We start from the raw sequence: 24,541 nt of genomic DNA, 5'->3' as shown, positions 1-24,541 counted from the left end.
ACAAGTTGGGTATCATCCACGTAGAAAGTCAGGGTGAACCAGAAGGACTCAATTAGGGGTGCTAGTGAGGATACATAGATATAAAAAAGTGTTGGGCTCAAAGATGAACCTTGTGGCACCCCACAGGGCAAGGAGAAGGATTCGGCTTCAAATTCGCCGAAGGCCACTGTTTGCTTTCTGTCAGCTAGAAACAATTTAATAAGCTTCCAAGCATTTCCCCTGACTCCTAGCTCATCTAATCGGTCCATTAGCAAGATATGAGGGACCATGTCGAATGCTGTGGAAAGGTCCAACATGATCAATATGGCCTTCCCCCCTTGGTCCAGGATGGTCCTAATAACCTCTGTGGATTTCTGGAGTACCGTTTCTGTACTGTGGCCCACTCTAAACCCATACTGAGTTGGGTTAAGGGCCTGGGAATCCTGCAGTAATTTATTGAGTTGGGCATTCATATTTTCTTCAATTATTTTTGCTGGGAGTGGAAGTCTGGATATTGGTCTAAAATTGTTAGGATCGCTAGCGTTCAAGTTGGGTTTCTTCAGAAGGGGCAGGATTGAAGCATGTTTCCAGTCTTTGGGCAAGTATCCTTATAGGTATATTGTATTACAATAGGAGTCAGTGCCCACGAAACTGTCTCTGCTGCCATTTTTACTACAGCACAAGTACAGGGATCATAAGGAGAGCCAGACTTCACTTTCTCCAGTAAATTATAGGTGTCTTACTCTGTTAAGGGGGCAACGTTATTTAGCTGTGGTGCCTCAAGACATAATTTCATGTGGTCTTTAGCCGAATCGGAATCCATTTTGGGAGAGGAGATTGAGAAGGTTGAAAAAATACAATTAACTTTATCGAAAAATAATTTTGCAATTTTGTTTCACAGCTCTTGGGTAGCTGAGATATTTTGTACACGGGGTGTGCTAAGGAGTTTACTATTTTGAAAAGTTCCTTAGACGAGTTTTTAGCCGAGTTGATATAAAATTCTTTTTTTTTTTTGCGCTTTTCAGCAACTGTTTGGAGTGTACCAATCCAGCTTTGTAATCCTTTTTGTCCTCATCTTTGTATCCCTTCCTCCAGTCTCTTTCCTGCAGTTTGCAGGCCAACTTTGGTCCTGCAATTCTTTGGAATACCAAGGGGAGGAAGATTGTTGTCTAGTATGGCTGAGGCATTTTACAGGTGCAAGTTCATTCCCTGTTGCTTCCAACCATCTAGTATATGATCTGGTTGCCTCATCCAGATTGCTAGGTGTTGGGGTAGTAGTAGAGATAAGCAATGTATTCAGTTCCTCTGCTTCTATTTTATTCCAAGCTCTATTATCTGAATATTTTGTTGATGATTTTTAAGCCGTACGGTCTGGCAGTGTGAGTTCAAATATGACTGCTGAGTGGTCCGACCAGACTAAAGCAATGATGCTATTAAATGAAAGCTGTCTATTGTTAGGAAAATTGCCATCTAGCGCATTACCATCCAGACGGGTTGCACCAATCACCTTCTGCTCTAGGTTTCCACCCTTTATCAGATCAAGTAAATTAAGAGTATCCGGATATGAGGGCAATTCAAAATGGTAGTTAAAATCTTCTAGGATTGTATAGGAGTTTGTGCTAATTTCCCTTTCTAGTATGCTGCATGCATTTATTAAAAATCGTCCTCTTGGGCCAGGTGGTCTATAAATAAGGGCGTCTCTAAAAGTATAGTGGTGAGAGAGTTTGAGACAAAATTCAAACGCTTCACATTCCTCAATGTCTAATAGATTGAAGGATGCTGTAATGGATTTGTGATAAACGACCACTAGCACCCCCTTTCTTCTTTTGTCTATTTAGCGAGTAACAGAGATAGTATGGGGGTCCGGATGCCTGATCCGTCCATGATTCGGTGAAGAACACTATGTGAAATCTTTCATCTTCGATGAGAGAGACGATTTTAAGGCTATGTTTTACCAAAGACCTTGCATTTGAAGAGGGTGCATTTAAGGACCCAAGGGGTGTCCATATGGATTGGTAGCTGTTGGGGACTTGGGTTTGCTATTGGTAGACACAGAAACTGCATATGAGGCATCTGCACTCCTGCTTAAACCAGGAAAACTGTGACCTAGTCTTCTTACAGGGATCCTGTGGGCACAGTGGTACTCTAAAGTATGTAGCCAATGGCTTGGAAATATGATTATGGCAAGCTGGAATATTTTCTAGCCCGCCCGGGAGTTGATCTACCCTATGTAGCTCTACAGTGCTTTCCAACAGATTATGCTTAATTGCTTCAAGTTTATCTACATCTGGGGCTACCTGGGGCCATGTAAGTTGTCCATTGTCAGATCTCTGTACTGGGGTGAATGTATGACATTGTTCTGCATTCTGTCCAGCAACTGTTGTTTTTGCATTTGTCACCCCGAGTGGGATGGGTATGCTCAGACGTGAGTCCCATGCTCTACATGCCACTGGAATCAAGCTATCCTGGCTGATGAGGGCTGAAAGCCTGAAACCGGTCCTAGGATGCTTGTTTCCAGTCATTTGATGGAGGTAGCTTCCTTGTCGTTAGAGTGAAATTTGGGGGACTCAAGAGATTGTACCAGGGACATCCCAGGTAGAGTTCCAGAGGATTATGGCCACAGTCTGTGGTAGAGCACACAGACATATCGACCACTCTAGGCCACATTCTTAGATCCACCAAAAAATAGTAAATGCGGCTAAAGTTGATAGTTCTATTTTAAATGTTGGTCCCCATTTTGTCTTACTTTGTGCGGCTATTTGCTGCCCTTAGGCCAAACTCCAGGGCAAGGACATTAGGCTGGAGTGCCGCTTGGGACCTTTTATTGATAGTAGGTAGGTCAAGGTGGGGAAGGCACATCTCTTCTTCCTCCCTTGTCCCACATATGTCATCCTGCTCTAGGGGTTAAAAATTGACATTGAAGTCACCAGCTACAATCAGAAATGGCTTTGTAGCCCTATCATCCAGGAGTACTTCCAGCTCTTGCAGAGTGGACGATCTCCTTCCTGCTCTGGTTCCTCTTGCATCAACAATATAGATGTCAATAAAAGTACCATTCTGGCCCTCAATTTGGACAGCTAGAATATCAGGGCTATTGGATGAGAGGTTCTGAATCATACATTGTAGTGCAATTTTAACCCAAATCAATACCGCCACCCCGCTGGCCAGACGGTTTATTGGTCCCTGCTGGACGATGGAACGTAAGATAACCTGGTATGTAGACTGGGGTGGTGCTCCAGCTTTCCTGTAGAATGCAGATGTCAATGTATTCAATAATTTGAATACAATGAAAGATGGCCACTTTAGACCGCACCCCTGCCACATTCCATGACACCAGACTAAACCTACTAAGCTTTTCTTGGCCATTAGTAAAGATGGGTTGACTGTCGTCGATGGTATTCCCTACCTGCGCTTGGAGCTGAGTTGATGTTGGTAGTGGAACCCCTCCACCTGGCCATCCGTTCATGTACAACTGCTCCTTTTCGTTCCCGGAGCCATTGGACGGGAGGATTAGGGAGAGATTATGTATGGGATAGCTACCATTAATTGAGGAAGATTGGGTGCTGTGGAGGTTAACTAGTTGAGTTTCAGTACATACAGAATTGGTTTGATGCACAAGTCTATCGTTAGTTGCTAAATTGGAGTCTAACCCCAAGCGAGTGACTGAGTAATGGACAGAAGGCAGTGATGGGAGTTGGGGAAGTCTGTACTTGAGTTGAATACTGGTAGAAATGGGAGAGCTCTACCTGGCTTCAAAGCTATAAAATCTTAGGCCACCTTCCCATCTGCCAAGTGTAGTTCTATGCAGTCTGTGTGGGTATTAGGGCAGGTTAACCTTTTAACACGCAAGATGTCTTCCCTTATGACTGAGCAACAGCCCTTCACATGGTGGATCCAGTGAAGGATTTTAATAATTAGAGAGTCTTTGGCTTTGTGGCTTGCATGGGAGGGAACTTTGGGCATGTTCGACATACAGATACACTGAGGAGACAATCAGGCATGCTCACGCCAGACAGTAGAATTTCTTGAGGGGTTGTCAACTCTAGGAAGTCGAGGAAGGTTGTCAAAAATGGGAAGAGGGCCCTGTTGTACAGAACGGCCTTTTTAACTTGCGACCATGCATTGTGTACCCCCCAAGGAGCTGTATGTGCAACTGATGACACAGGGATGTTCTTAGTGTTTGGGCTAGCGTTGGTGACTCTTGTGAGGTGTTGATAGGGTTCTGTCAATGGAAGGTTTGTAGGGTTGGCATAATGGATCGAATGTACTTGCTGAGTGGCGATCTGCATGGGGGTTAGACAACAGTGTCACCTCTGGCTAGTAAGAGTTTGACATGTTCAGTAAGGTCCTTGACTGCAGATTTGAGCATACTGACTTCTAACCTCTAATCAGCTATGATCCTGGAAGCAACAGGGTTGTTCATGACTAGCCCATCTGAAGGAACCTCACCCACAATTACAACACTAGCATCTACTCTGACCTCCATTGCTGCCCCATCTTCAATAGCATCATCAAGGTCCCCCTATCTCCTCTCCTCCCATTTGGGTGCAACTCAAGTTCTGAAGTGGTAGAAATCTATTGCTTAGAAAAAGATCAGTGTCAGCAGGGCCCTGGGCTGGATCAATAGTAAGTGGTACTGGAATCGTTGGCTCAGCATCAACAGTAGCAATGGACAGTGGGGAGTGACTAGGGTAGGAAATGTTGCTACTGTGTGTAGTCAGTTTATTAAACATTTTGGGAATGTGTTTTTGTGGCTTCAAGTTCCTGTCAATGACTGGCAAGGATGAGCCCGCCCTTGGGCCGGGCGTGGCCCACGCAGCAGGGCTCGGGCTATTAATTTAGGCACTTCTGCGCCGGAAAGATCGTTGTGGGCCCTCCTCCTTGAAGGCAGGCAGTCTGGGAGATGCAATCTCCCAAGAGAGAGGATGGTCATATGGTCCCACGCAGCGTGGCTCGTGCCGTTAATTTAGGTGCTCCTGCGCTGGAAAGATTGTTGCGGCTCCTGCAGGTAGACAATCTGGCACACGCAGTCTCCCCAGAGTGTGGACGGTCACAGGGTCCAGCGCAGTGGGGCTCAGGCTGTTAATTTAGGCTGTCCTGCTCCAGAAAGGTCGTTGCGGCCCATCCTCTCCTGAAGGCAGGCTGTCTCGGAGATTCATTCTCCCCAGAGATTGGATGGTCACAGAGTCCTGCGTAGCGTGGCTCGTGCCATTAATTTAGGTGCTTCTGCGCGGGAAAGATCGTTGCAGCCCCTCCTGTCCTGCAGGCAGGCAATCTGGGACATGCAGTCTCCCCAGAGCGTAGATAGTCACAGGGTCCCACGCAGCGGGGCTCGGACCGTTAATTTAGGCTCCCCTGTGCCGGAAAGATCATTGCAGCCCCTCCTATCCTGAAGGCAGGCAGTCTGGGAGAGAATATATGTCAACTTATCACACCCTCTTCTCTCCTGATATTACACAAGGTGGATATTGTGGTACACACAAAAAGAATTTGCGAAAAATATTGTATATCATCTAACTCCGAGAAAAGGAGCTACTTCAACTGAACACAGTCTTGGTACAGCTCCAGACTCATCTGCCTAAATACAATTAACTTGTTTTTCAAAGGTTGTTTGTGCGTCTTTTTGTGTGCTTGTATATATGTGAATTTGAGAGTGCATATGCATGTGTGTGAGATTGTGCATGTGGCATGTGTTTGTACACTTGGTCCCTCATAAATTGACACATGGCTTATAGAGGATGATGTGGGAGTTGGTCACCTGCACATTAAAAAAGGTTGGAAGTATAGTTGTGTGCATACAATACACTTCACATGATAGCAGGGAACATTTTGTAGACCCACGTGAAGTCCCGGATCCTGCTGTTTCAAAACACTAAATAGGTCATCAAGGAAAAAGATCCACAAATAACAGGTCCAGAAGAATACAATGTTTTACGAAGGGAGAACCCCCATCGTGAGTGAAAATGTGTGCCATTTCAGCAGGAATCTCTTTGCCCAAAGTGCACCTGCTGGTGCAGTGGGTGCATTGTCAGCATAATTAAGTGACGGCAGGCCAGCCCACTGTGGTCAATCTGCATTTTATTTTCAGAGAATCATTGCGGTTTTGTCCTGTGAAAAACGACATAACCAGGCTGTTCTTGGTAGACCTGGGCAGAAAATAAGCAGTAGAAGAAGCCCTGCTCTAAGGAGAACATGGCTTCTGCCACTGTGACCTGTCATGGATGGGACGGCGGGTCAAGGATTTTGGACAGTGGAGTCAGTGAAGGCTGCTTGTTAAATACCAGGTGGTTTCACCTACGTCTTAATGAGGTAGGGAGCTAAACGCTTTCCTTACAGTTGTTCTCCAATTCTGTCTACCAGCAGTGTTGGATTGGACTGTTGGGCAGTCTATCACTGCCAGATGGGCCAACTGAAAAGAGCCAGTTCATGGGCCGGTTGTTTCTTGGGTCCCATGGGCTGTAAGAGGACCAAAGGTACGGTCCTACACAAGAGGCCCTTTCAAACTGGCCCATCTGGCAGTGCCAGAGTGCCCGACAGCCCAATAGACCAGTCGAACAATGCCAAACTCTAAATGACCTCTGTATTTTTCTGGAAGTATTTAACACCTACTATGCCAGTGGTGATATTGTTGCCTTCCACCATATTGCTATTGATAGTACTTCCTTCTACTATGTTGCTGATGATAGTACAGCCTTCCACCGGGCCAATGATGATGTTACAGACTTTTCATCATGCAAATGGAGATAATGGCACTGGCTTACAGAAAATTGCAGAAGATAGGGGCTTATATGAAAATCAACTATGGGCACATGCATCAAACTAAAAATGGTCGCAAATGGGCAGATTCGCAGAATCTGTCCCTTTGGGACCGGTATTTTTGCATTTGGGATGCATCATCCCAAATGCAAAAATCGCAATTTAAGGAATCGCAAAATTTGCAATTACTTAAATTGCGCTTGCAGTTAAGGAATCGCAAATTGCAATGCTTCAAATGCAATGCATGATGATATTTAAAATAGCGATTTCGCTGTTAAGGTACGCAAATTACCGTCAAATAAAACTTGACGGTAATTAGAGGAAACTTTGAAAAATGCACTAAAGTGCATTTTTCAAAGTTCCTGGTTACACAGACACATGCCTTTGGGGCATGTGTGTGCGCAACATACGTTGGCATTGCAATTTCAGGGGTGCAACAGGGTGTCCTTTTGGCACCCTTGCACCCTTCAAATTGCATGCGCAATTTGCGAGTACCTAATGGGTGTTCGCAAATTGCGCGTGCAATTCCCATTCCTTCCTATGGGCCTGTTGGCCCATAGAAATGAATGGGAAGGCATTCCGTCATTGCGACTTGCAATTTGTGAGTCACAATTAAGGAATGTGTTCTAATCGCTATTTTTTAAGCGATTCCTACATGCAAAGGCTTTTGCGATTCAATAATTGCAATTCCTTAATAATCGCAATTAAGGAATCGCAAAAGCTTACCTTGATGCATATGGGGGTCTGTCTTTTAGGAAGTGGTAACGAAAAAAGTAAATAAGCAAATGTTGTTATGCATTGTTAGTTAAGACCTTTGCATGCAACAAAACTATGTAACAAACATACAGCAACTATTCGAGCAGTTCGCAATGTGCCAAGACATTGTTATTAAGTTTAAAAAGAAAAAACAAAATTAAAATACTCTTTTAGAAGTGGGAACAGGGATTGGAGAGATTACACAGTCCTTGAGTTTTTGATCTACTCTCGTTAAGAATTTAATAAAACGACTGTTCAAAATAATATCCGTAGAATTAAAACAGACACTCATCGCCTGTCTGAATGATTGCATACCACACTGATTAAAAAGCACTCTTAAAAGGGCTCTCCTTTCACTTTGGAGATTAGGACAAATACAGACTAAATAAAAAATGTCCTCCTTGAGCCATACTGCATAACTGACAGATATGTAAATTTTCATTCCAAAGCCAAGGCAGGTAAGTGCAACTACAGGAAGATGACCGAAGCAAAACCACATACATCTTCTCTTTAGGGCAACGACCATCCAGCCTCCAGATAATCCATTTGATCTACTTGCTACTTGTACAGCCATGCAGGGCCATTTTGGCTTTTTGAGATTTCAGACCAAAGAGCCATCTTCAAAGGATTGGCTGCTGGAGTCTTTATTTTCTGTCAGGTTTTGATAGAGCGCAAACTAACCTGCTCAACATACTCACCTGGGCCCATAAAACTAAGTATATATTTAAACAGGTAAACTTACACTCAATCAATTTTTAACTTTTACCATTCGGGATCTATACCTTTAACTTACCAATCTAAGTCACCGATACCTAAAGTCCTGGAGGATCAAGGGAGTTAGCAAGAAAATAGGTAGAATAATAACATTTAGCATTTCGTAAATAACCACAAATTCAAGGAACATTTAAGTTCTTTTATCTAAGTATGAAATCTTTAAATGTTGAAACCATGAAATCAATAATTTTGTATGTAAAATAATGTTTAAACAAACATATGCAATAATTTGGAAATAAATATCGTTAAGCATTAGACAGAGGATGGGTAGAGAAGGGAAAACAGTAAAATGACAAGCCCACACTTTATAGTTACCTAGAATGGTGTGAAGACCATTCCTGGCCACGGGCTGAGACAAAGGACAAGAATCCCCCAATGCAGGTGCCAGCGAGATAGAACAGGTGCAAACCAGAATCAGGACAGGTTACGGACCAAATTAGATCAGGACAGGACCACCACAGGCTAGGATCGGCACCACAGCTAAAGTTCAGAATGCCAGCGTTGTAAACCCTCTCTGCAGCTAACAGTCGAACCCCGATTGGGTCATCGAACTCCTTCCCAGAACCCCGATTGGGTTATCAAATCTTCTGACAGAGTGCTCCGCCAGCACCTCTGCTCTTGATCACCTATTGAGTGCGTTGGGTCAGTGACAGGTCAACTATTCCGACAAGTCGGACAATCTAACTAACTAAGCCTACACTAGTTATACTATTTTTCAGGTCAGTGTACCATGCCCAAATGTTGCAAATGTGTAAATCCCACAATTTTATTGGTCAGAAGACGAGGAAAAGTCATCACACCATATTGATATGAGGTAACTTGTCAATCGTGTATTTAAATGTTCCCTCCAATGACTTTATCTTCCCATGTACTTTTATTCCACCCAACAGTGAATGTAACAATAACATTTAATATTTTAACATTTTATTCATTTCAGCTTCCTTTGGCAGGGTGAGGAAGTCGCTTTTCATAGTTTCTTAGTCCGTGTCAGTTTTTCTGGCACTGATTCAAGGCCATTGGCTTCAGTGACTTGAGTTTCTTTGCACAGGCGCAGTTCCTCCAAAGATGGAGTTCAGAAATACATTTCAGCCCCAAATGCGATACATGCAAAAATAGAAGAGAAACAGTTTTAGAGACACAGAATGAATAAATCCACTGTATACCACTTATCTCTATTCTATTCCCATTATTTTATTTTAACTATTACATTCAAGGTTAAGCAGAACAAACAGCTTAGCAAAAGCAGCGATGCAAGCTTCTTGCACGTTAGGACACAGAGCAGCCATCTTAGTTGTAGTGCGCAGAAGCAAAAGTTCCCTCCAAGCGAGATAGTACGTCACATCATGTGAGTGTAGCATTCGCATGCGCAGTAGAAAATCCCACATATCAACAGCCATTTTAATGCAGGCGGATTATAGTTAGTAAAATCACATTGTCAAGCTTCCCTTAGATACTAGTAATGTCGTGTAATGCAATATTAATATAACGAAACATGTTAATTAGTACATTAATATTATTTTCGAGAGGGCTGAATACAAGCAGGTCACTTTACGTGTGCAACCTTGCTCCATCAATTCCCTCTTTGATGATATTTTATATCATCACTAATTAATGAAACAGATGCCAACTTTTTATATTTCACCCAACTCAAACTTTCTGTTAAAATTCTTTTCATTTTTCATATGTAGATCTTTCACTTTCTTGTACAAATGTCCATTATGCTCTTCTAATTCAATGTCATTATTATTTCTTTTCGTTCCTCTCTTATTCACTGTATATGTCTTTTTATGCTTGCGACATTTGCAACAAGTTATTATCCCTAAAATAAATAGGGCTATTCCCACCATTGGCATCAGTATTCTACCTATAAACCGTTTTCCTACATTAGAAAACCAACTACCTACAGAGGAGAGACCATCTATAAATCTCTTCCTGCAATATCAACCTCCAGTGGTTTGAGTTCTCTTTCTAAATGTGTAATATTCCTTACATACCACTTAAGTTCTACACTTTTGTCAGGTATGTAAGTACAACAATGTTGCGCTTTCAGCATTCTGCAGACTCCTCCCTCTTTTGCCAACAATGTATCAAGAGCAAGTGGATTTTGTAAAACCATTGACCTTCCCGCAACCAGTTCAGTATTGATCATTAACAGTCCTCCAGCAGTGTCAGTTGATAAACGACCCACCACTGTTGACAATTTGCAAATTCTTTGAGTATTCAGAACCACTCCCACTGAAGGTATCAATGCACTAAATATATCACCTACATTTTCTGTAAAACTAGCTATTTTACTACATATTAGTCCATTAGTTTCTTCATTGTTTCCAGTGATTGTGTTTACATGATATACTTTTGGGAATACTATCCCAAAATAGCAACCCCCATACCAATGATCAGGCAATTTGTAATATGCTTTGTTCCCCCATATGTAATAAATTCCAGGAAATACTGGCTCGGTTCCATCTTTGAAACCCCAACCCCCAATTACCTTATAATTGTGTTCACATTCACTAGAACCAATAAACATATTGTTATAATAACTCACTTTCTCCCTTTGGAGACAGAGTTTCCCTTTCTTTTCAAAGTCCAGCAACATAGCAGCATGAGTTTTGCCATTCAAGGTGTAATCTTTATTTACTGCCCATTTAGGAATTGTTTGTTTCTGTTCTGTAGCTTTTTTCTCGAAATCCTCTTTCCTTTTCTCAACTAAATGAAATAAAAAAATATATTTTCTTCTTCATGCAAAATGCATGTTAAATTATTCTTGTGTGCTTCAGCTATATCTATTGTACCTATTGTTAGAAAGTATTCACCCATATAATGAGTTATGTCGCCCTTAGTATGTACAGGATTTAGGTTACTATGTATAGGAAGTTAAGAGAAAATCACGTCTGAGTTAGAATAATAATATTGCAAAGGACCTTTTTTTATAAAATAAACTAGCTAGAATACTACATGAAATACCATAAGTCAGGGGCAAATGGCGATAAGTAACTCCCTCAGCTACAGATAATGGTAGCTTCATACAAACATAGCAATCACTTATTTCCATTGCCTCTATATACTGTACTAACAAATTTGCAAATACGTTCAAGGGTGTTCTATTTCTAATTTTATTGTAATGTAATTCTTCCTCATCTGATGCTTCTAATTCTATACTTTGCTGCTTAAAATTAACTATTCTTTCATGTATATTTAACTTTTAGGTGGATCTACTTTCTCATGAATGTTAGTGTCATTGTTCTCACTTTTATTCATTAGGTATGGAATAGTTACTGTCAGTCCTAACCATACTATGAGTATTATTACTATACTAACATGTGCATATGCTACAGCATGTTTTTAAGCAATTTCTTTTCGGTTTACCATTAACAGTATGATCAGCCATTTTTTACTAAGGAGACTTAGCCCCTCTTTGAGACTTTTCATTGAATTTCAACCTGTAAAATCTTTCAAGTTGGTCTCACTTCTTCGTCTGTTGGAACATCAATTAATTTGTCATCACTTTCATCACTCAGTTCTAAATTTTCAAAATCTTCAAGGATGACGTAGGTCCATTCAGGGCCTCTGAACTTATTATTTAGTCTTTTCAGCCGAGGACTCTTTCTCCTTAGTTGTTCTGTGGAAAACCCAGTTTGACTTGATACTTCATTTACTTGCTCTGGTTCTTCATTTACTGGTTTAAGGTGAAATTTCAATCTTTTGACAAAACCAGGCCACTTATCTCCTTTGCTGAGTCTTTTAGCTGGTACTGTGCTTTGTTTTTCTTCACTTGCTCTTTTATTCTCGTTTAGTTGTGGCACAATTTGTACATCTTCGTTGTCTGTATCCCTCTCTATCTGACTTGGTCCAGGTCTTGCTTCTGTTTCTTCTGCCTGGATACAAATCTGGCCTTTTTCAGGAGTGTGCTGTATTTGGCTTTGAATTTGTCCGTTTTTAAGTATGGGCTGAAAATCGGTTCCGCTTGCAGAATTTGCAAATTTTTGGCAATTTTGCGGTCTGCGAATCACGCGAAATAGTCAAAACATTCGCAATTCGCAAGGTGGCAAATTTTTTTATTTGGTCGTGCTTCAAAAATACAATCTCGCGCGCTCGCTGTTGACTTACCGTGATTCTGAGTCCGCCGAGTTGTTTTTCCTCCCGGTTTGCGTGCGCTGCGCCATTTTGGATCTGGCTGCGTGATCGCGCAAGACTTTTCGACCGCAAGTACGTCATAGCGGCTCACCATCTTGCACTGCGAGAGTTTGAGAACACGACTAGATCATAAGGGCCCGCGATCACGCTTCGCGGTAGTAAACAATTGCGAACACGTAGATGCGACGCACAGCTGACTTCCGGCGGGAGATTTGAACAGCTTGCTTTCCTGAACTTGCAAAAATTGTAATTCTGCACAAGAAATCTACCGCAGGCAGCATAAACCTTCTGAAAATGATGATTTGGATCAGAATAACTCCTCAGATTGACATTTTGCTGCACTTTTTTGTGCAATGAGTGCATTTTTGGGGGGGTGGGAGGAAGGAAGTGCCCCAGAGTCTCCAACTTCCTGTTCCTGTCCAGCAGGCTCCTCCCAGTGATTTGGCCATGTCCTGGTCACTTTTCATTTGGATCTGGAGCTGGAAGGATTACTTTTTGTGGCTGCTGCTGGATATTTGTATTTGATGACTTTTTGTTTGGATCACTTTTGGATTAATTTTGGATTTGAGATTTTACAAGTAAATTGGTGTTGTTTGTTTGGGGCATTACAGTTGCTGCAACTACAATTTTTTAACTTTTTCACAACTTAAAAAAAATATATATTGTGGGTAGGCACAGTATCCAGTAGGCCCAGGGTTAGTCATGAGTGCAGGATACAACTGTTTCTGTGAGTTTTATTGAACTTAAATATCATTTATGTCATGGAATTTAATTTTGGGGTGCGTGTAAAGCCACACTAGCCAGTAGGCCCAGGGGTAGTCAGTGGTGCATGGACCAAGTCTTTCTGTGGGGTGTCTTGAATTTAAACATCATTTATGGCACAGCTTTCCAGACTATGTGGGGCGACACATTACTGTGTCGCGACCCACATGTAGGTGTGTCGTATTGGCAGAGTTGAGCTGCAGGGGCTCTTAAGGGGCAAGCAACAACAAAGCCCTATTAACATGCACAAGGTCTTTAACGACCTGTGAAGTGCTCGTGTGCAGCCGTGAGCGGGCCTGGGAAGTGTCTCATCCCCGGCTGCCACACGCGAGGGGGGAGGAGGGGGAGAGAGGGGGGCTGAAGCCCTTTGAGGCCAAAGGGTGTTGCTCGCCTGTCTACATCCCATCACACACCCACTCGACAAAGGAAAACAAATGGACCAAATGGTACCTTTTACAACAAGAATTGTCAGTGCAATTTTCAAATCTTCAAAAACAGCTTTCTTCAGTAGTTGAAATAATGTGTGTGCAGTGTGAAACTGCCAACACCCGGAAAACTTCGTGTTCGTTTTTAGCTCCTCTTGCATTCAGTTTTACCGCCTGCCTCTTTTGATAGATTATCTGCTTTATTTGATTAAAGCATGAAACGTTACTGATTTCACACTTTTCAGCAGTTAGCAGAGATGTCTATCAGATTAGCTCAATCTTGCTGGTTGAGAGACAGAGAACACTGCTGGAAGAGAATTATTATTATTATTATTATATTTAAATTTGTAAAGCGCTCAGCTACCCGTAGGTTTCCCGGCGCTGACTCAACAAACAGAGAGGGAAGGGCAGAGGGGAGGAAGCTTACATGTTAAATAGCCAGTGTTTCACTTGTTTGCGAAATCTAAGATAATTGGGTTCTTTTCGTGACTGAAGGGGGAGAGAGTTCCAGAGTGAAGGGGCAAGCCAAGCAAAGGAACGGCCTCCCATTCTGGCTTTCCTGATTATGGGTACTGAGAAAATGTGTTGGTTGGATGAACGCAAAGTGCGGGGGGGACAGTGATGATGGACTAAAGATGTGAGATATGGTGGGGCCGAACCGTTGTTTATTTTGTGCATAATGCAGAGTGCTTTGAATTTCGAGCGATTTTCAATGCGTAACCAATGGAGTGCGCGGAGGGAGTTAGAGGTGGGGGCGGTGTTGGGTAGCCTGCAGAGTAGTCGTGCCGCCATGTTCTGAATGGTTTGAAGTTTACGGGTCACCTCTTTGCTGGCGCCCAGGAGAAGGATGTTACTGTAGTCCAGTCTAGAAGTAATAAGAGCCTGGACAACAGTTTTCTGGGTATCCACAGGCAGCATCCAGATGATTTTACGCAGCCATTTGATGATTGTGATGCAGGTGGAAGAGGTTTTAATCACATGGCTTTTCATGGATAGCTGATCGTCAAAGATCACTCCTATGTTTCGAGCTGATTTAGAGGGAGTGGGAGGAGTGCCCATTTGGGTGGGCCAGTGTTGGGGTCCCCATAAAGTGGTATTATGTCCGAACAGAAGAAGTTCTGTTTTTCCCCCATTCAGTTGGAGTTTGTTGTCCAACATCCAGGCTGCAATGTTACTCAGTCCTGAGCAGAGGGCAGATGAGGGGGCATGGGGGGTCTGAGGAAAGGGAGTAGATGATCTGGGTATCATCTGCGTAGGAGTAAATTGTGAGCCCAGCTTGCTCCGCAATGGACGCCAGAGGTCTGACGTATATATTGAAGAGCAAGGGGCTCAGGATGGAACCCTGTGGTACTCCATACGCAGATGTAAAGGTTTGGGAAGCAGAAGAGGAGGAGAACACTTGGAAGGTACGGTTAGATAGGAAGCTAATAAGCCAGTTGAGAGCAGAGCCGGTGATGCCTGATGATCGGAGGGCGTTAACGAGGATGGGATGGGAAACCGTATCAAATGCGGCACTCAAATCCAATAGGATGAGTGCCACGGTTTCCCCCCTGTCGACTCGGAAACAGATGTTTTCTGAGACTCCCAGCAAGGTAGATTCCGTTGAGAAACCGGTTCTGAAGCCTGACTGTGATGGATGTAAGATTCCGTTTAGCTCAACGTGGGTGGAGAGTTGAGAGTTAATATGTTTTTCTAAAATTTTTGAAAATACTGGGATAAGTGAGATGGGGCGAAAGTTGGCTAAAATGCTGGGATCAGCATTGGCCTTTTTTAGTAGAGGTATTATCATCGCATGTTTCCATGCAGAAGGTACCGTAGCTTCTTTCAGGGAGGAGTTTAAAAGCTCCATGATGAGTTTGAGGGAGGCGTTGTCCAGTTTTTTTAGAATTTGGGGAGGAATAGGATCTAGTGGGGAACCGGATTTAATTTTATTGATGATATCAGAGAGAGTTTCAATGATGAGTGGGTCCCATGTGTCGATCAATGAAGCGATCGGAGGACAGGTATCAGAAGTGAGCATAGAGTCACGGGAAGGCGTAGGTGGAAAGGAGGGGGTCGGTAAGGAGTGACCGGGGCTGTAGTCATCTGGTGTCTCTTGCTCGAGGGATGAGGTTGGGGCCAGTGAGTTGGGTAAAGTGGGACAGTGGGATGAGGTGCCAAAATTGGAGTAGATGGTGTCAATTTTGGCGGTGAAGAATTCAGCTATTGAGTTGCATTGCGATGTATTAAGACAGGGAAATTTGGGCTGGCAAAGTGCTCCCGAGAGTTTTTGCACTACCTTGAAGAGTGTCTTTGGGCGATTTGTTGCTTCACGGATAGTGTGATTAACATGTTCAGCTTTGGCATCTTTACATAGGGAGTGGTATTTTTTTAAAGCGGCTTTATAGCTTTGTTTAGAGCATGAGTCATATTTTATATGCCATTTGCGCTCCAGACCCTTGCAAATGGTTTTTTCTTTTTTTAAGGCTTCAGTGAACCAGGGTGCAGGAGGATTATGATAATTGTGCGATAGCATGCGTAGAGGTTAGCATGCATCGGCCGCCTGTGTAAGCCAGGAGTTTATAGCGACGGACGTTGCAGTGCTAGTGTCTTCCATAAGAGGTCTAGTATTTTCGAGACAGATATTGAATTTATTTAAGTCCAATTTATTCCAGTTTCTGGATAGCCTGGGTTCTGCGGGGTTGTGGGAGTTGTTAAGTTGCTGACCTAGTTTGATAGTAAATGTCACCATGTAATGGTCAGACCATATGATGGGTGAGGGAGCCTTACAATCAATGGCCTCCAGGTTAGATAGGATGGGGTCCAGAAGGTTCCCTGCTTTGTGCGTGGGACCAGAGTTGTGTAAAAAAATTTTTAAAGCAGCCAAATCTTGTAAGAGATTGCTGCTTATAGTGCATGAGGGGTCATTCAGGTGCAGATTGAGGTCACCGATAATAGAAAAATTGGTTGAGGTCTGAATTAGTGGTGCTATATATTCGGGAATGGAGAATCTGTTCTCAGGCAGCTGTTATGTGTGTTCTTAACAAGCTAGTAAAATCTACCAATATAGAACATAAGATGGATCCACTTTATCGATGAAACAACCGTCTCAGCAGTAAGGCAGATCATTCTGCAATTGACCGAATATTCAATATCATCACTGTGTCCTCAAATTATTAATCGACTATCATCTTGAAATATATTTAAGCACACGACTTTTGTTCTGAAATATCAGTTTGCCATGTTTAGTAAATTATTATCCTTAAAAAAAATACCTTGTAATTTTTCTTAATTATACATCATTTTTTGTCACCCTATAACAACTTTTCATTTTTAGTAAATAAATGTGTTCGTTTCCAAATATTTGTCCTTGAGTTTCTGAAAGTAACTTATGTTGTCCGCAATTATCAGCTTGACAACATAAACACTCTTGCAATGTCGGTAAATAAATATATATGCTGTTCATACCAGACAGAGAGGGAGTGAGACAGAGAGGGAGGGAGGGAGACAGAGGGAGGGAGACAGTCAGAGGGAGAGGGAGGGAGACAGAGAGGGAGTGAGACAGAGAGGGAGTGAGACAGAGAGGGAGTGAGACAGAGAGGGAGGGAGGGAGTGAGACAGAGGGAGGGAGACAGTCGGAAGGAGTGAGACAGAGAGAGAGTGAGACAGAGAGGGAGAGAGACAGATAGGGAGGGAGGGAAGGAGAGAGACAGAGGCAGGGAGACAGTCGGAAGGAGAGGGAGTGAGACAGAGGGAGGAAGACAGAGAGGGAGGAAGACAGAGAGGGAGGGAGACAGAGAAGGAGTGAGACAGAGAGGTAGGGAGACAGAGAAGGAGTGAGACAGAGAGGGGTTGAGACAGAGAGGGAGGGAGGGAGTGAGACAGAGGGAGGGAGACAGCCAGAGGGAGTGAGACAGAGAGGGAGTGAGACAAAGAGGGAGTGAGACAGAGAGGGAGGGAGGGAGGGAGAGAGACAGAGGCAGGGAGACAGTCGGAAGGAGAGGGTTTGAGACAGAGGAAGACAGAGAGGGAGGAAGACAGAGAGGGAGGGAGACAGAGAAGGAGTGAGACAGAGAGGTAGGGAGACAGAGAAGGAGTGAGACAGAGAGGGGTTGAGACAGAGAGGGAGGGAGGGAGGGCGACAGTCGGAGGGCGACAGATCGAGGGCAACATATGGAGGGAAAGGCCACCTCCGCCACTGATTCCCTCACTGGTACCCTTTAACAGTGCCCCTCAAGTCTCTGTGTGTGGGGAGTGTGTTGGGTGTGTGGGGTGTGTGTGTGTATGGTGTGTGTGTGTGGGATGTGTGTGGGGGGTGTGTGGGGGGTGTGTGTGGGGGGGTGTGGGGTGTGTGTGTGGTAGTGTGTGGGGTTGAGTGTGTGGGGGGTTATTTGTGTGTGTGGGGTGGTGTGTCTGTGGGGTGGGGTGTGTTTGGGGTTGTTTGTGGGGTGGGGTGTGTGTGTGTGATGTGTGAGGGGTGTGGGGCCGAACCCACCATAGTTGGTTCAGGGCCGCTCACTGCACTTCCTTGTGTTACCGTGTCCCTGACATTTTTTTCTCAAAAGGGTGTGTCACCAACATGAAAAGTTTGGAAAGCTGTGATTTAGGGCATGGATGGCTTTGGATTGTGGTGATTTATGTGTGTTTTTCGATTCTTTGGGGTGTTGTTGGGGCCTGGCCATGTGGGTGGGGGCCATTTTGAGGCCTGGTCCAGGCAGGGCCTGGCCATGTGGGTGGGGGTCAAGGGGCCATTTTGAAGCCAGGGAGTGTGCTTTGTGCCATAGGCCGGCACCCATTCTGCCTTGCTTTCATCCATTATGCCAAGGGGTAGTCAGTGGTGCATGGACCAAGTCTTTCTGTGGGGTGTCTTGAATTTAAACATAATTTAGGGAATGGATGGCATTCGATTGTGGTGATTTGTGTGTGTTTTTTGATTGTTTGGGGTGTTGTTGGGGCCTGGCCATGTGGGTGAGGGCCATTTTGAGGCCTGGTCCAAGGAGGGCCTGGCCGTATGGGTGGGGGTCAAGGGGCCATTTTGAAGTCAGGCAGTGTGCTTTGTGCCATAGGCCTGCACCCAGTCTGCCTTGCTTTCATCCATTGTGCCCAGGGTTACTCAGTGGTGCACGGACCAAGGCTTTCTGTGGGGTCTCTTGAAGTTAAACATCATTTAGGGTATGGATGGCATTGGATTGGGGTGATTTTTGTGTGTATTTCAATTTTTGGAGTGTTGTTGGGGCCTGGTCCAGGGCCTGGCCATGTGGGTGGGGGCCATTTTGAGGCCTGGTCCAGGGCCTGGCCATGTGGCTGGGGGTCTAGGGGCCATTTTGAAACCAGGCAGTGTGCTTTGTGCCATAGGCCTGCACCCAGTCTGCCTCCTTTCATCCATTATGCCCAGGGGTACTCAGTGGTGCATGAAACAACTCTCTCTGTGTGGTCTCTCTTCTATTAATGTAAACATCCATTTTTGATTAGAAATAATTGCAACTTTTGTTTTTGGTCTTTCCATTTTTGGGTGTGTTGTAATAATAATAAATGCCTAGTTGCAAATATTAATTGAAGCACGACATATGCAACATTTATTTAACTGATGTTCCTCTGGCTTCCTTTGCTTTTAGGGGCACAAAGATAACCACGAATCATCCTCATTGTTCATCATCAGTGCCAGGAAGAAGTCCTGCTGCAGTGTGTGCAGCACAACGTCACGTGACGTCACGTGTGGCCAAAGACAACTCTGCAACTCGTGCAACTGCGGCCTGCTGTTCTAACATCTGAAGAAGATGGGCCCAAAGAACGGTGGCCGTAGCTCCTCTACCAAGAAAGTTGCCAGTGCCACTGCCAGTAAGAAGGAGCAGAAGAAGCAAGTGGCACCACTTACCAAGGATACTGGTGTGCCCACAGACACTTTTTTTGGGGGGGAAAAACTACGCCTGCAGCAGCGGTGTCCACCGGGGACCAAGCGGGGAGCAGCACCTCAGCTTCATTGGTCTCAGTGCCACCATGCCAAGTCCATGAGTGCCACAGAGACAGCCATTTTAATTGCTCAATCACCAACGACCAGTGATGTTGGCGTTGACTCATCGCAAGAAAGTAGCATCCAATCAACGCATGGTGTAACTCATCTGACGAGTGTTCAACCACAGCCGCAACAACAACCACATGTGCAACAAGGAGAGGCGCAAGGAGAGGCGCAAGGAGAGGCGCAAGGAGAGGCGCAAGGAGTGGCGCAAGGAGTGGCGCAAGTAGAGGCACAAGTAGAGGCGCATGGAGAGGCGAATGGAGAGGCGCAAGTAGAGGCGCATGGAGAGGCTCATGGAGAGGCACAACTGCCTACAATGCTTGTTCCTCCAGAAGAAGGAGCACATCAGGAAATCGAGATTCAAGCGGAGGTATCATCCGAGCAAGCAACACCTCCTGATGATCTATTGTCTTCCAGATCCCCAGCAAGAAAAAGGTCAAGGAGGGCTAGTACAAATTCTTCTTCAAACCCCCTTCCTTCTGATGATCTAGATCTTGATTGGAACCCACCAATGCAGTCTGAGAGGGAGGCACGCCATTGAGCCGACAAAGGTATCTAAGCCTAAAAGGAAGGTACCCGCAAGGCTTTCACTTATGGGTGATGACGACAAACAAGAAGTAGAAGTGGTGTATTCTACTGCTGATGAACAGTCTGACGATGACGACCCAGTCATCACATGCGTCACTCCAGCCCCAGCGGGCATGCAGCAGACAGACATTTTTACCCTATCCCGAATTGCTGCTGAGTGGGATGTGGGCGGCGTGGCACTGGTACCACCACCAACACAGATAACTACTATACCAACACAACCTACAGCTGCCATATTTTCTCTTCAGAAGGGCCGGCAGGGACCTCCATCCAGCTCGACCTCCGTTACCTCAAGTAGTGGTGCTGTAACTGTAAGTGCACAACAGAGTCAAATTCGGCCACACCCATCCTCCACTTCATCTGGCATTGAAAGTAGCACCTCCACCACCACCACCACCAGAAATCTCAACTCCCCAGTTTGGGACTTCTTTAGTATTAGCAAAAAGGCGGAAAACCTAGTTGTTTGTTCGATTTGTAAAACTGTAGTTAGTCGGGGTAAGCTTGGTACCAACTATGGTACAGGAGGCCAAAGAGGTCATCTCCAAAAACACCACACTATCCAGTGGGAGGCGCACCTAAGTAAGATCCGGGAAGCCAAAAGTACAACAAATCCAAATGTATCCATTGATGATGCATCTGATGATGACGAGAGGCTGATCGTGCAGGGGGGAGGTGAAGAAGCGACAGATATTTTTTCTGGTGCACACAGTACCCCTGGCAGCAGCACTGCAGTGGTAGCGCCCACACCCTCTACCCCAGCAACATCTATGAGGCACACTAAGAGTATTGGAGAGACACCAATGCAAAAAAGTACATCAATGAGCTTAACTGGGTTGAAGAAGTCTAGATCATCACGTATGAAAACGGTCCAGACCACCATTAAAAGCATGTTTTGGTTGGAGGCGCCATTTGAATGCAACCACCCAACGGCACGTCTTTATAATGCAATGCTGGGTAAAATGTTAGAGCTGGACCTTCTCCCTTTTTCTTTTGTGGAAGGGGTGGATTTTATACAATTTGTGGCAACAGTCTGCCCTAAATTGTAAATGGAAGGTTCCTAGCCGGTCCTATTTTGCCAGAGTTGCGGTTCCAGCACTACATTAAGATGTACTGGAGGTGATTGGGACAGCTTTGCAGAAGAGTGCTGTTCACACTATCCACCTGACAACAGACATGTGGACCAGTTGCCAAGCCCTTGATTACATGTGCATCGCTGCACACTGGGTCTCTTTTGCAGGGGTTAGAGACAAGATATATGCAGGTGTTGACAGTGAAACAATTTTTCAAGCTAGTCGGAAACATGCAACAGTAGCCATGTTTGCCATGGAGAAATCTCATACTGCAGTAAACATTTTGGAGGAGTTTAACAGTAAGGTCTTTAAATGGCTGCATCCAAGAAAGCGCATGATTGGTTATGTTTCCACGGATAATTGCAGTAATATAGTTAGGGCCATGAATGATGGTGGCTTTTTCAGAGTGCCGTGCTTGGCGCACAGTATTAACATTGTTGTTCAAGATGTCTTGAAAAAAGAAAACATAGTCAGCAAGTTACTGACCACCTGCCGAAGAATCTGCACACATTTCAGCCATTCTTTTAAGGCCCGGAAGCAGCTGAGGATCATTTAAAGTGACCGTAGAGTGCCAGCCAGAGGACTCAACCAGGAGGTGGCAACACGTTGAAACTCAACCTTCTACATGCTTGAGTGTCTGTTTGAGCAGTGCTTGGCAATTAATGAGTATGTCTTTGCACGGGGTTATTCTATGAAAGACATGAGGCTAGGGGAGGAGGAATGGGACCTAGTTAAAAGCCTGACAGACATGCTTTGTCCTTTTGAGGTCTTCACGCGTGAAGTCAGCAGGGGGGACTTACTTTGGGCAATGCTATCCCATTGTTGCGCATGCTAGAGCACCAACTGAAGGCGGTGTCTTCAAGGTTCAAAGATGATACTGACAAGCAAGACGCATATCAGTTGGCGGAGAGCTTATTAACCTGTCTAGTTGACAATGAAAGGCTTAAAAACATATATTCAGAACAACATTACATTTGTGCCACTATTCTGGATCCATAGTACAAAAAGGCACTGGCCAGCAATACATGCATTCCTTTTACTGAAGCAGATGTTTCAAAGTACAAACATTGGCTAGCTCTGTCAGCCACTCGTTTCGAACAAGAGCGCCAGCATATTGAAGGAACCGGCAGAAGCACTACTGAGTCAGCAGGCCATCGGGCGTCAAGGTCCACTTCTGTGGCCGAAGGCAGTCACTTTCCCTTACAACCGTTACCGACACCAGCAACCGTATCATCATCCTCACCTGCACCAGGCCCAGCTATAATATTGTCGGAAGCGGATTGGATAACTTATCAAGGGTTTGCTCGTTCCAGTGTTGATGCAAAGCCCTCAGATGGTACGCAAAGTTTAGCACCACTGGATGACCTTGAGTGGATGGTAAAGGCCTATCTGGATGACTCAACAGAGGTCATCATTGATCACAACCCATTGCTGTATTGGTATGGGAAAAGGGGTCAATGGCCACTGATCACCAAGCTGGCTCTAAATTATTTGTCTTGCCCACTCGCAAGCATGTCTTCTGAACGTGTTTTCAGTGCTGCTGGTGCCATTGTAACTTCAAAAAGGACCTGCCTCTCGCCCAAAAATGTGGAGAGGTTAACAATGATCAAGATGAATCAGCACTTCATACCACCAGATTACAAAGTACGTGAATCCACACAGGAAGAAGAGGACACCGACTTAGGTGACGGACGTTCTCTGTTAGCTGACCTACTCCCGTCTCAATTCACAGAGTTTGAGGACAAGCTCTACTTCCCTGACACCTAGGCCTGAAACTGACTTCCTTTTTTCGTCCTTATTCACTTTTATTCCTGTGTGTCTTTCTTTGTTTTGCAACTTTTACCTCAACAAAACTCTAATCACAACAAATCCCTCAGCTGCACTGTCTTCGTCTTATTTCCTTATTGAAGGTGCCGCTGTCTGTATTCCTGAAGTTCACAACCCAGTCATGCTCCTCTATCCTCCTCCTCCAGACTCCCCCTATCCATTTCCCTCAAGGCGGATGGCTGGATTACGCAGAATCAAGAAACTGTCGCTTCGTAGACGAGTCCCCTCAAAAGAAGTGGTACTGGAATTACTGACTATATGCTGATTGCTGACAGTTACTTCTGAAATTGACACGAGAGGATGCCCAGTGGGCCTTCACTTTAAGAACAAGATGCGGACAAAAAGTGGAACAGGTAATGAATAATAAGATGGCATGCAGTGGACAGCACTGGCTCTCTGGCTCTGATGAAAGCAATTGCTGTTTGTTTGTTGTGCATGAAATGAATCATATGTCTTTTGTTATTATTTAATCTTTTACACACTAAATGTAACTCATGTCTACTCTGTATTTTTTTACCTTGTTTAATTCAAATTGTACTTCTACTGCAGGGGCCACTACGTTGCATTTTTTAATATGCAAAATGTCCTTGGACTCACTGTGTGTGTAGACTACGACTGCATGAACAACATTGAGTTTGCCAATATACCATGATGATGCTGAGTCTTGATGATCAAAGTTACATAATATATTTTTTCTTTAAAGTCACTCACTGGGATGGATGGATCATCATCGTCGGTTTACGGAAGAACTATGGCCATTTCGTGAGAGGCAACCAGGTAAACCAGTCAACAACAACTACAGCAGAGCTACATGTCTGTCTAGTCGTGGTATGGAGTGGTCGAGCCAGTGTAGTGTTGTTATGCCAGAGTCCAGACAGCAGTTCATGTAAAATTGCGGCTATGTGGCTTGCTGCATACAATTAGATATGCTTTGTCTGTCTGTGCCAAAGAGGTATGCTACATCAGGTTGCTTCAGTCAGTGGTGCCTGTCTTGACCGTCTGCATGGCCCTGGACTGCTGTGTGCTAATTACTATCCTTGAAAAGGAGTCTCAGAGTACGCACTTTAGAAATGATGCTTGTATGTAATACTGTCGCCTCTGAAACTGAAAGTATTATTTTTGGACTACATACTGTACCTCATATTTTTTTCTCCGTGGTGTTTTAATATCACTTCCTGTTTTTCCATCAACAATTACAGGCCGGCTTTTACCCTGTGTGATGGGAAAAACGATTAACTCAGGCTTACCATTAGCGATCCGCAATTCCGCATCCGCCAGGCAGGCAGTTGACAGTGTGTCTGGTCACCAAGATTGATCGGCGGAGCATAAGATGGATTGGAGGAGTACCGCGAATAGGAGGAATGGCTGGATGCATGCAACTTCCCAAATTGAACAGGACAACTACAACATACAGTTACAGTATCCTCTTCACTTCTCCTTATCTTTAAAATAATGGTATTGTTTGTGAACTT

This window comes from Lissotriton helveticus, chromosome 1_1 (assembly GCF_964261635.1).
Source record: "Lissotriton helveticus chromosome 1_1, aLisHel1.1, whole genome shotgun sequence".
Classification (NCBI taxonomy): Eukaryota; Metazoa; Chordata; class Amphibia; order Caudata; family Salamandridae; genus Lissotriton; species Lissotriton helveticus.
Note: the sequence above shows the minus strand (reverse complement) of the source record.